The following is a 14,493-nucleotide window of genomic DNA, read 5'->3' as shown; positions in this document are numbered from 1 at the left end:
AAAAACAATGAAACAATAATATTAAAAAGAAACAAAAATATTTTTTAATTTTTTCGGCCCGACAAGGATTGACCTTGGTCCTACGTATTCTCATTCAAAAATGAGAAATCAGGGTTACGTAGTTCTTTAAGAGAAACGATTTGGAAAACAATTGAGAAAATGATTTAATTTTTTAGAGGTGAACCTGACAAGGACTGGCCTTGCTCCTACGTATCTCACGGTGGAGAATCAAGGATCACGTAGTTCTTAAAAGGATATTTGTTATAAAAAAAAGTTGATGTTTTTATATTTTGAAATTTTATATTATTTTTTTTTTGGTATTTTTAAATTACTTGAAAATATGTGTCACGCGACGCGAACGGTCGGACAGACACTAAAAGAGAAAGAAAACTATTTTTGGTGTTTTTTCACAAAAAGAGGTCACACAGTGCGAGCGACCGGACAGACACAATGAAGTGAAAGAGAACGTTTTTATTTTTTTTGATTTTTTATATATTTTTTTTGCAAATTTTTTATAATTTTCAAATATATTTGTTTTTTTTTTAATAAGAATAAATAAATAAAAGGAATATAAATAAATAAAAGGATGAAATTATTTAAAAAGGGTGGTACATGAATAACATGGGAGGTGCATGAAGTTAATCAAGTGTGTACAGTCAAAAAAAGGGTGTGACAAGTGAAATATAAAACATGCCCAAAAATACAATAGAACATGCAAAGGGGGTGGGATCAATAAACATGGTGGTGCAGATTAGTAAACATAGTGGGTGTAAAGTTATAAGAAATTGGAGGTGCGAGAAGAAAAGAGATGAGAAGCATAGAGGTGTATGAGATAAAAAAAACAGGGGTGCATGTGGTAATGGAGGGGTGTTCTGAGCAAACACAAAATGGAGGTGCAGGGATTAAAAATAGGGTGTACACGAAGAAAAGAAAGGATGCAACATAACATAGCATACGGGGTGTGTATGAGGTAAAAACGGGGGTACGTGTAGTACGGGTGTATGGAAAAAAAACAAATGGCAGGCCCTTTCTTTCATTCTCTCAAAGGAAAAAACGAAACCCTAATTAAGGGTAAAGCTCTCCTTCACGCACGCACGGCAGCTCTTCTTCCCATCCGCACACCACACTATCCGCGCCGCCACCGTATGCCCCACCACCGCGACCTCCACCGAAGGCTTCATCAGCGACGCCATCACCTTTCACCCCACTTCTCGCACGAAAACACTGCTGTATCTGCGTCTCCTCCTTCTTCTTCGACGCGCGTGAGACAGGGGCTGCGCTGATACCCCTTCACGGCCTCGAAGTCCCGCCTGTTGGAGACCGCCGTCAACGGTTCCAGCCGCCGCTGACGTCCACGCCAGCGCCCCCTCGCCCCCCATCCTCTTCCGCACGAAGAGAGGTACGTGGAGACTCCACAGCTCATTACCGTCGTGCCAGCCACCGTGATTGGGTCTGCAACCATCACGCGACCACGCTTCTCCGTTCATGGCTCCGAACCGCCGGCACGCGAGGGTTTCTACTCCTCTGTTTACCTATGGGCTATGATTGGACTTGGCTGATTGGGGAAAATGAAACAGGGATATTTGGCACTGAAATGGGGGTCATGGGATGGGGTTCTGGTTCTCTGGTTCTTTGCTCTTTTATTTTGGATTGTTCGTGCAGATTTGAGATGAAGATGGTGATGGGTATGCGTGGTAATGGAGGAAAATGGTTTGCGGCAGCTGGATGGAGAATGAGCGTTTTGGTGTGTTAATGATGGTGTAGGAAATCGTGGCTGTGGGGATTCGGTTGGGGCTTGAACGGTGACAGGAATGTAGTGCTCATACAGTAACGGAGTAAATGTGGAATATGTTTTCTATCACTCAACCCACACTAACCCACACTACAACTCGTGCAGTAACATCATCACTACAACTCGTGCAGTAACATAATCATGAACCAGTAGCAACAAACAAAGCATAACCAATATGGTAAACACAACACAGACAGCATTCATTCAAGGACTATCATGGTAAACACAACACAGACAGCATTCATTCAAGGACTATCATGGTAAACACAACACACACAGCATTCATTCAAGGACTATCATGGTAAACACAACACAGACAACATTCATTCAAGGACTATCAGATAGTCTTGCATTGATCCAAACATCCAAGAATATTGATGCATACCTCTAGCAGCCTCCTTCTGTTTGTATTGCTCGTTGTTCCTCTCTTGTTGCTTGTTGATTCCGTTCTCCTCTTTTTTTTCATTTTTCTTGCTTTGTTGCTCTTGCCCTCTGTGATTTTGTGAAAAAAACTCTCCCAATTCGTCTTCCCCCTCCCTTCCTTCTGCAGAAACCGGTTCCCCTTTTTCTCTTTTAAAATGTCTTTTTTCCGCCCTATATGAATTGTATTTTTGAAATGGTATCTTCTCCCCCTACGAGTGAGCTGCCCCTTGTGCCAGAGTCCCCCCCTTTTTCAAATGGTTTGACCGTTGTTCTTACCATGCCAGTTTCCTCTTTCGCTCATATTTTGTGCTAGTTTAGAAAAGGGCCAAAAGTGAGATGCAGGTTGGCTTCTGCCATTCCACCAGCGCTGCCACGCAGTGATACACCTCCCCACCATTTCCTTTCTCGTGCCAAGTCTCAAAAGTGCAGAGAAGGCGCACCATTGACTTTCATATTACTTTTTCTCATTTTTATTATTTTCACCCCTTTTTTTATATTTTTTCAAAAAGAATAAAACAAAATAAAATAAGAAAAGTAAACAAAAATATTAAAATTTAAATTAAAAGTTTAAAAATAAAATTAAATAAAATAAAAAGGATAAAATAAAATTAAATAAAATAAAATAAAACAAGATAAAATTAAATAAAAATTAAAAATGGGATGAAAGTAAAAGTAGGAATATATCTATATACAAATCAATGCTCACTTTTTCCTATTTTTCCCTTCTCCTAATTATTTTAAAGGAAATTTTTTATTTCTTACCCGGACGAAATTGGGTGTTGACAGTTGGATTTCTTATGACACATATTGTTTGAAAGTTTCACTAGAAAAGTTAATACTTTCACAATTCACAAAGAAATCCCAATTTTTTTTCAAAAGAAAAAAAAACAAAACAAATAGAAAAAAAATAGAAATGAAAAATAAAACAAACAGAAAAAAAAATCGGAAAAGAGGGAACAAAATAAATTTTCTCCCCACACCCCCACACTTAGTCCATGCATTGTCCTCAATATATTCAATATATAATGCAAAGAAAAAGTATGAAGGGTACTTACCTTCTCAAGATGGAAGGTGTGTGTGAGGAGTCAAGTTCATCACATTCATCATCTTGTTCAACATATCTTGATTTTAATTGAATATTCGAAGATGATGCCCAATAACTTTGAAAGTTCTTTCTGAGCATATCTTTTGAAGACGAACCTTCCCAAGTGGAGTGCAACTTACAACTCATGTGACCCAACTTTGACTTGTATAGTAACAGCTTCTGACCTACCTTAAAGTCTTTCCTAGAAGCAATCTTTTGGTCATGGAATTGCCTGGTCTTCTCTTTGTAGAACTTTGACCTTTCATAGGTCGCAAGCCTAATCTCCTATAGTTCTTGCAATTGAAGCTTCCGCTCTTTCTCCACTCCTTCTAAATCCAAGTTGCAAGCTTTCACAACCCAATAGGCCCGATGTTCAATCTCCACAGGTAGGTGACAAGCCTTTCCGAAAATCACCCTAAAAGGTGACATACCTATAGGTGCTTTGTAAGTTGTCCATGTGCCCAAAGTGCATCATCCAATCTTATGGCCCAATCCTTTTGACTAGCCTTCATTACTTTCTCTAGTATCTTTTTAATCTCCATATTAGAGATCTTTGCTAGCCCATTAGTTTGGGGGTGATATGGTGTAGCAACATGATGTGTCACCCCATACTTCTTTAATATGTTCTCAAGCAGCTTACTACAAAAATGAGTCTCCTTGTCACTAATGATGGCTCATGGTATCCCAAACTTATAGAAAATGTTAGACTTGATAAAACTCATGACAACTCGAGCATCATTAGTCCTTGTAGCTATGGCTTCCACCCATTTTGAAACATAGTGTACAACAAGAAAAATATAAGTAAACCCAAAAGAAGGAGGAAAAGGTCCCATAAAATCAATACCTGCAATATCAAATACCTCACAATATAGCATGGGTTGTTGAGGCCTTTCATCCCTTCTTGTAATGGATATGGCTGCCCTTTGACACTGCTCACAATTTTCATACACCATTTGTGCATCTTTAAAGATAGTAGGCCAATACAATCTACAATCCAACGCTTTCCTACATGTTCTTTATGTGCCATAATGCCCACCAAAAGGAGATGAATGACAAAACTCAAGCACATAAGGTATCTCGACATTTGGAACACACCTCCTTATGACTTGGTCACTACTAATGAACCATAAGATTGGGTCTTCCTATATATAGTACTTTGCCTCACTTTTTAGCTTAGTTCTTTCATACTTGGAGAAGGAAGGAGGAATAGTATAAACAACCAAATAGTTAACAATATCAGCAAACCAAGGTTTAGGAAACATACTTTTCACAACAGTCAATGCTTGGAGAACTTCATCAGGAAAGTCATCTTGAATAGGAATGTTATCTTCTCCATTTTCAATCCTGCTCAGATGGTCAGCTACTAATTTATGTGCACCACTTCTGTCTCGAATCTCAATGTTAAACTCTTGGAGCAGTAGCATCAATCTAATCAACCTTGGCTTCGAATATGTTTTCTTCAGAAAGAATTTTGATGTTGCATGATCACTGTAAACAATTACCTTGGAACAAAGTATATACGGTCTGAATTTGTCCAAGGAAAACACAACAACTAATAATTCCTTCTCAGTTGTGGTGTTGTTAACATGCGTTGTGTCCAATGTTCTACAAGCATAATATATCACATGTGATAGCTTCCCATCTCTTTATGCAAGCACCGCTCCTACTGCAAAGTTTGATGCATCACGCATAAACTTGAATGGTAATGTCCAGTCAAGTGGCTAGATGATAGGAGTGGTGGTGAGTGCCTTTTTTCGAAGTATTAAAAGCATTTTTGCACCTCTCTCCAAAGTCAAATGGTACATCCTTTTGCAGCAAGTTGGAGAGAGGATTAGCTATCTTGCTAAAATCTTGAATAAACCTCCCTTAAAATCCTGCATGTCCAAGACAAGATCAAACCTCTTTCATAGAAGAGGGGTAAGGCAATTATGAAATAATATCAAAATTAGCAGGATCTACAGATAAACCATTCTTGGAAATAATGTGACCTAAAACTATACTTTGTTCCACCATAAAATGCCATTTTTCAAAATTTAAAACAAGGTTAGTTTCTTCACATCTCTCCAAGACTCTAGCAAGATTAGACAAGCAATGAGAAAAATACTAAAAACCTCAATACAATGCTCTAACAAATCTATAAAAATACTTATCATACATTGCTGAAATCTTCTAGAAGCATTGCAAAGACCAAATGGCATTTTCCTATAGGCGTATGTACCAAAAGGATAAGTAAAAGTTGTCTTAGGTTGATCCTCGGGGGCTATACAAATTTGAAAATACCTAGAGAATCCATCAGAAAAACAGTAATGAGACTTACCTACTAGTCGATCTAACATCTGGTCCATGAATGGTAAGGGAAAGTGGTCCTTCCTAGTGGCCTGGTTTAGTCTTCTGTAATCAATGCACACCCTCCAGCTATTCTGGATGTGAGTAGGTATTAACTCGTTCGTCTCTTTCTTGACCACAGTGAACCCAGATTTCTTGGGGACCACATCGTAGGACTCACCCAAGTGCTGTAAAAAATAAGATATATAATACCTGCTAGTAGCAACTTGGTGAGTTCCTTCTTCACAACCTCTATCAGCTGAGGATGCAGTCTCCTCTGAGGTTCCCTTACTAGCTTAGCATCCTCCTCTAGGAGTATTCTATGCATGCAAAAAAGAAGGACTAATATCAGGAATATTTGCAAAACTCCAGCCTATGGCTCTTTTGTGATCTTCGATAACCTACAATCGCTTTTTTTCCTGCTCATCAGTAAGCAAAGCAGATATAATAACAGAGAGTTTCCCATCCCTCTCAAGATAAGAATATTTCAAATGAGATGGTACAGGTTTCAACTCCAAAGTGGGTGGTTGTTCCACATATGGCAACTGATGAGTTCAAATTTTTGCCCTCATTTAATATTTAAATTTGGGGATTTAATTGAATTTTCTGTGCTTAAAGATTGATTTAATTAGGATTTGTGATTATTGGATTTATTGAGTAAGTTTGGTAAAAGTGGCATAAAAATTGATTTTAGTTGCATAAAATATTATTGGATATTTTAACGTTTGTTAATGCAGCTGGAATTTATTTTTGGTCGATTAATAATGTGATTTTGAAATATTCAAAGTTACAAAATAAGTCCAAAATCAAGAAATTCTGAAAAAGAATAAATCAGGAGCTAAATGCACCCCCAGTTTTTATTTGCACACTCCTTGCTCAAGTGGACCACAAAAACCTGTTCTGCACCCCCAGTTTTCACTAAGTTGCACCCCTCCTACCACTTAAACTCCACTAAACCAGATCATGCCATGTGGCAATCCCCACCTCTTAAAATTAGCCAACCAGAACAAGCCACGTGTCATAATCCTACCCTCACCAAATTAACCAATCAGATTCTGCCACGTCATCATCTTCATCTCCCAAAACAGAAACCCTAATTTTCCCCAAACCCTAGCCGCCACCATCAACCTCCACGGCAGCCACCGCCGTTTCCGGCCACCACGATTCTGCAGCGACATGTCACCACCAACACCACCGCGTCCCAGCTTGCGCCTCCATCTTCTCCGCAGCGCCACCATCATCGCGACGCCACTGCACCTGCGAGAATCACCGTGAGCCACCTTCGCGTTATCAGCACGAGCAGCCACGAACCTGCAGTGCACCTCCTCACCTCGCCGGCGACGCACCAGCAGCGACAGCACCACCACGAATCTGCACCTTGCGCCACCTTCATCTTCTCCGCGCAACAGCGAGCTAGAAGCAGAAACCCCGCGCCTCCGTCTTCTCCGCATCTCCGTTCACGCACCGCACCTGCAATCTCCATTACAGCAGCTACACCGTGACGCGCATCACCACCACGAGCAGCGCCGCCTCCATCTTCGAACCTCCATGCCTGAGCCAGATCAGAGCAGAACGCAACAGCAGCAGAAGCGGCGCAGCCACCATCGCGAGCCACCGCGAGTTTCCGCAGCACCATCTTCTCGCCTTCGCGCCGCTGTCACGAAACACCACTACAGTTCCATCTTCTCGCATCCAACAGCGTCGTTCGTGCACCACCATGGCTACCGCAGCTTCACCACCATCTTCGAACAGGAACCGCGTCGGAAGAGCTCGCCGGAGCAGCACCACGCCGGCAGCCGCGCCGTCACGAGGGAGGGAGAAGAGTGTGAGAGTGAAACCCTAATTCTGGAGAGAGACACTCTGCGCCACGTGTCAGGCTGCTATTGGACAGTCAAACTGGTCAACTGGTCAAACTCTGGGCAAACTGGTCAAACTCTGGTCAATTTTGTAAAAATGCTTAAATAAGAGGGGCAGAATTGGAAATTGGACAGAAATTGAGTTGCTAATTAATTAAATAAAAATGAAAGAATTTAGCAACTGACAGATAAAGCCCAAAGTCCAGTGGAAGCCTATATAAAGAGACTTAAGGGAGCAGAAGCGGAGGGACTGACAAATTTTACAGCTGACAGCTTAGACACTTAGAACTCTCTGGTTTTGGCAGATACCATCTCCACCACATCTCTCATTCTTTCTTTTATTTTCTTTCTTTCATATCATCATGTATTCCATCAAAGCCATGGAGGGCTAAGCTTTTAAGGGTTGATTCCACTGTAATTTCTTAAATGGATTCTGAGGTTAGATGAATTTATATGTTTTGTTATTTTGATTATTGTTGTGGTTTTTGTTTATCTATGTCCTTTGCTTCTTAATCGAATAGAAAATAATGATTTTAAATCTACATACATGCTAATCATATGAGTTAAAAGGTTTTTAAATTAAATTGAGACTTTACTTTAATTTTGTTTAGAAACTTTCATTTGATTAAATAAGTTTTTGCCAATAATTGAGACTTTAATTTGATTAGAGGTAATTACTTTAACTAAAATTAGTCAAGACTTTACTTTGATTAATTAAGTTTTCTATTTGGTAAAGAAACAAAGGAATAGACATGATTAGGCATAGTAAAATTAATTGAGACTGTACTTTGATTGAATTTACTATGGATAATCTAACAATTCTCACTTTTAATTGAGACTGTACTTTGATTAAAAGTGAGGATGCCAACAAATGAATTGAGTCTTTACATTGATTGATTTGTAAATCAACAACAATAATTAATTTAACAATAATCTCTAGATAACCAATGAAGAATCTTATTTAGAAAAAGCAGTGGAATTGACCTATTTACTATTACTGTGTTTACAATCTTCTGTGTCATTTTCTTTGCATAACAAAACCCCCCCTATTTTTATAGTTGCTAGTTTTAAATTGCATTTTTGAGAATCAAATATTTGAGATCAATTCCGTATTCGTTGTGAGACGACTCAGGGTTATCTTAACCCTAACTATTTTCTTCACTACAAACTGGCAATACTGAAGTTGCTAAAGTAGTGGTAATTTGATCGCCTAACGACAGCGATATCAAATTTGGCGCCGTTGCCGGGGAATACGGTTAGTATTTCTTTTATTTTGATTCTGTTTTTATTTATTTTATTTTATTTTATTTTTTATTTTTTATTTATTTTACGCATATACGTTTGATATAGTTGCTTATTTTGTAGTATCTAGTTTTCTGTTAATATATTCCAAGCAAAGTTCTATTTTTGTTTTGATTAAGAATTTCTTTTAAGAATTTTTTGAGACTAGTTTGGAAAACTCTGTCTAGGAAAGACTTGGTATTTAAGTTGTCCACTGTGACGCACCTCTCTTTCCTGGGAGTAGACCCAACGACATCTTAACTCATTTCTTTCTTGAAATCTTTCTCTAAAACAAGAATAGGAAGAAAAAAAAACACACAGGGAAACACTTTCAGGTGGACTTGCATAGTGCATGACTCGGGCCAATCCGGGTCAATTTTATCAACTTGATTCAGAACTTGAAAGGAACTTGCGTAAATCACGTAGGAGACTTGAACTCAGGTGTTCTACTGAAGGAGCACCATCATCATCTGAACCTACCACTGAAAGTGTACCGCTAGAATCACCACCGGTGATTAACATATCTTCTAATCCATCACCTGAACCAGAAATTCAAGAAGATAGAATGGAAGAAAGAACAATAAGAGAATTGGCTTCACCGGATGCAGCAATTACACAAAACATGTGCATCCAATATCCAGATGGAGAATGTGAGCTTAAGTCTGGGTTAATCCATCTTTTACCCAAATTCCATGGATTAGCAGGAGAAGACCCGTACCATCATTTGAAGGAATTTCATGTTGTTTGTTCATCCATGAGACCTACAACAGTGACAGAGGAACATATCAAGCTTAAGGCTTTTCCATTCTCATTGCAAGATGCCGCTAAGAATTGGTTATACTGCCTTCCGCCAGGATCCATCAATACCTGGGAGACTCTGAAAAGATTATTTCTGGAAAAGTTTTTTCCAGCATCTAGAGTTGCTGCTATTCGCAAAGATATTTATGGGATAAGGCAACAAGAAAGAGAAAGTCTTCACGAGTATTGGGAAAGATTCAAAAAGTTATGTGCTTCATGTCCTCATCACCAAATAAACGAGCATCTCCTCATTCAATACTTTTATGAGGGATTGAGTATCATGGATAGACAAATGATAGATGCTGCAAGTGGAGGGTCATTGATGGACAAAACGCCAACAAATGCAAGACAATTGATTGAAACTATGGCATCGAACCATCAACAATTTTCCACAAGGAGTAATTCTATAACTCTATTGAAGGGAACCCATGGAGTAGAAGCTTCATATGTTGCAGATCACAAGAAATTAGAAGGGAAGTTGGATGACTTAGCAGCCATGGTAAGGACCTTAACAGACTTACAGAAAAAGCCTATCCCTTCTACTTTATGTGGAATTTGTGCTTCTACTAATCATCCTACAGAGGCTTGTTCTATGTTAAAAGAGACAGGGACGTTAGACAATGAACAACCTCAAGCATATGCTGCAAACATCTATGGCAATAATAGACCACCTCGGCAGCAATACAACCATGATTTGTCCTCCAACAAGTACAACCCAGATTGGAAGGAATATCCCAAACAGAAATGGGGAAATCAACAGCCTCAACACCAACAAGTCTATGTTCCACCTCAACAGAGGCAACAACCACAACCAGCAGCAACCTCTGGTGATTCAAACATGGAGGCAATGATGAAAATGATGGCTGACATGATGAAGGGACAAATCAATGAGTTGAAACAGACGATGGAAGCAACCAATCAAAATTTGCAGAACCAAATTGGACAAATGGCAAATGAGTTAAATCAGATGAAGTCTCAACAAGGCTCGAGCAATTTGCCTGCACAAACTGTAATCAACCCGAGAAATGTAAGTGCTATTACTTTAAGATTGGGTAAGCAAATACAAGGTCTTGGGGATGCCCAAGAAGATGAAGATAAGGACAATGAAGTTGTACCTAATGATGAAAGAGGAAGATCAGATGAAGCAACACAAGCAACATCTGAGATGCCTACACCCAGTGATAACTCCAGGTTGGTATCCCCTAATACTTCCTCTGAAAATCCTTCTCCTTATTCTCCTCCTCCTCCCTATCCAAACCGTTTGAAACCAAAAACTAAAAAGATGGAAGAGTTAGACAAAGAAATCCTGAATACTTTCAAGAAAGTGGAGATAAACATTCCTTTGTTGGATGCTGTGAGACAAATTCCTAAATACGCCAAGTTTCTCAAAGAATTATGTATACATAAAAGGCGTATTATGGACAAAGAGGTAGTGAACATGGGAAGAAATGTCTCTAGCTTAATTAAGAAGCCTGCAGTCAGAATGCCGCAAAAGTGTAAGGATCCAGGTATGTTTTCTGTTCCCTGCATTATAGGAAGTACTAAGTTTGACAATGCTATGTTAGATTTAGGAGCTTCTATTAATGTAATGCCTTTATCTGTTTTTACTTCACTTCATCTTGGACCTCTTAAGTCTACTGGTGTGGTCATTCAATTGGCCAACCGTAGCACAGTTAACCCTGCAGGTGTGCTAGAAGATGTGCTTGTCCGTGTGGACAAGTTAATTTTTCCTGCAGATTTCTACATCTTGGACATGAAGGATGATGAAGGAATGAGTTCAACCACAATTATCTTGGGAAGACCATTCATGATGACAGCACGTACCAAAATAGACGTGCATGCAGGATCCTTGACTATGGAGATAGGAAATGAGAAGGTGCAGTTTAACGTGCTAGAAGCCATGAATCACCCAATTGAAGACCATTCTTTGTTTTGTATTGATTTATTGAGTAATGTAGTGAACAATTATGCTTTTGGACTTTTGGACGTTTTATCTGGTTTTCTTCTTCTTTGGATTTTTCTCTTTCGAATATTTCGGGCTCAATTTTAGACGAAAGAGAAAATTATAAAACAGGTGATGTTGAGGACGCGGTGTCACTATTTGATACCTCTGTGGCGTCCAAGTGTGATGCTGAGGTGGCTGAAATTACGTTAGGCAGTAAAATGTTGCCATCTGTGGAACAGCCACCCACTTTGGAGTTGAAACCTTTACCATCTCATTTGAAATATGTTTATCTTGAGAGGGATGGGAAACTCCCTGTTATTATATCTGCCTTGCTTACTAACGAGCAGGAACAAAAGCTATTGCAGGTTATCAAAGATCACAAGCGAGCAATAGGCTGGACTTTGGCAGATATTCCTGGTATTAGTCCTTCTTTCTGCATGCACAAAATACTCTTGGAGGAGGATGCTAAGCCAGTGAGGCAACCTCAGAGGAGACTGAATCCTCAGCTGATGGAGGTTGTGAAGAAAGAAGTCACCAAGTTGTTACAAGCAGGTATTATATATCCTATTTCTGACAGCACTTGGGTGAGTCCTGTACATGTGGTCCCCAAGAAATCTGGGATCACCGTGGTCAAGAATGAGAAGAACGAGTTGATACCTACTCGTATTCAGAATAGCTGGAGGGTCTGTATTGATTATAGAAGACTAAACCAGGCCACCAGGAAGGACCACTTTCCTTTACCATTCATGGACCAGATGTTAGATCGATTGGCAGGTAAGTCTCATTACTGTTTTCTTGATGGATTCTTTGGGTATTTTCAGATTTGTATTGCCCCAGAGGATCAACATAAGACTACTTTTACTTGTCCATTCGGTACATATGCTTATAGGAAAATGCCATTTGGCCTTTGCAATGCTCCTGGAACATTTCAGCGATGTATGATGAGTATTTTTACAGATCTGTTGGAGCATTGTATTGAGGTTTTTATGGATGATTTTAGTGTATATGGTTCATCTTTTGATCATTGCTTGTCTAATCTTGCTAGAGTCTTGGAGAGATGTGAAGAAACTAACCTTGTTCTAAATTTTGAAAAATGTCATTTTATGGTGGAACAAGGTATAGTTTTAGGTCACGTTGTTTCCAAGAATGGTATATCTGTAGATCCTGCTAAAATTGATATTATTTCACAATTGACTTACCCCTCTTCTGTGAAAGAGGTTCGATCTTTTCTTGGACATGCATGATTTTACAGAAGGTTTATCAAGGACTTCAGCAAGATAGCTAACCCTCTCTCCAACTTGTTGCAAAAGGATGTAGTATTTGACTTTGGAGAGAGGTGCAAAGATGCGTTTGATACATTGAAAAAGGCGCTTACCACCACTCCTATCATCCAGCCACCTGACTGGACATTACCATTCGAGCTGATGTGTGATGCATCAAACTTTGCAGTAGGAGCGGTGCTTGCACAAAAAGATGGGAAGCTATCACATGTGATATATTATGCTTCCAGAACGTTGGACACAGCGCAGGCTAACTACACCACGACTGAGAAGGAATTATTGGCTGTTGTATTTGCCTTGGACAAATTCAGACCGTATATACTTGGTTCCAAGGTAATTGTTTATACTGATCATGCAGCATTAAAATTCCTTCTGAAGAAAGCAGATTCGAAACCAAGGTTGATCAGATGGATGCTACTGCTCCAAGAGTTTGACATTGAGATTCTAGACAGAAGTGGAGCACATAACTTGGTAGCCGACCATCTTAGCAGGATTGAAAATGGAGAAGATAACATTCCTATTAAGGATGACTTTCCTGATGAAGTCCTCCTAGCATTGACTGCTGTGAAAGGTATGTTTCCTGAACCTTGGTTTGCTGACATTGTTAATTATTTGGTTGTTTCTGCTATTCCTCCTTCCTTCTCCAAATATGAAAGAATCAAGCTAAAAAGTGAGGCAAAATACTATATCTGGGAAGACCCAATCTTATGGCGCATTGGTAGTGACCAAGTCATAAGGAGGTGTGTTCCAGATATCGAGATACCTCATGTGCTTGAGTTCTGTCATTCGTCTCCTTTTGGTGGACATTATGGCACACAAAGAACAGGTAGGAAGGTGTTGGATTGTGGATTATATTGGCCTACCATTTTTAAAGATGCACAGAGGGTATATGAAAATTGTGAGCAGTGCCAAAGGGCAGCCAGATCCATTACAAGAAGGGATGAAATGCCTCAACAACCCATGCTTTATTGTGAGGTATTTGATATTTGGGGTATTGATTTTATGGGTCCTTTTCCTCCTTCTTTTGGGTTTTCTTATATTTTGCTTGCTGTAGACTATGTCTCCAAATGGGTGGAAGCCATAGCTACAAGGACTAATGATTCTCGAGTTGTTATGAGTTTTGTCAGGTCTAACATTTTCTGCAGATTTGGGATACCACGAGCCATCACCAGTGACCAGGGGACTCATTTCTGTAATAGGCTACTTGAGAACATGTTGAAGAAGTATGGGGTGACACATCGCATTGCTACATCATATCACCCCCAAACCAATGGACAAGCAGAGATCTCTAACAGAGAGATTAAAAAGATACTAGAGAAAGTAGTGAAGCCTAGTCGAAAGGATTGGGCCACAAGATTGGATGAAGCACTTTGGGCACACAAGACAGCCTACAAAACACCTATAGGTATGTCACCTTTCAGGGTGGTTTTTGGAAAGGCTTGTCATCTACCTGTGGAGATTGAACATCGGGCCTATTGGGCCGTGAAAGCATGCAACTTGGATTTGGAAGAAGCAGGAAATGAGCGAAAGCTTCAGTTGCAAGAACTAGAGGAGATTAGGCTAGCAGCCTATGAAAATTCAAAGTTCTACAAAGAGAAAAGCAAGAAGTTCCATGACCAAAAGCTTGTGGCTAGAAAGGATTTCAAGGTAGGCCAGAAGGTGTTACTATACAAATCCAAGCTTGGTCACATGAGTGGTAAGTTGTGTTC

This window comes from Vigna unguiculata, chromosome 1 (genome assembly GCF_004118075.2).
Source record: "Vigna unguiculata cultivar IT97K-499-35 chromosome 1, ASM411807v1, whole genome shotgun sequence".
Lineage (NCBI taxonomy): Eukaryota > Viridiplantae > Streptophyta > Magnoliopsida > Fabales > Fabaceae > Vigna > Vigna unguiculata.
Note: the sequence above shows the minus strand (reverse complement) of the source record.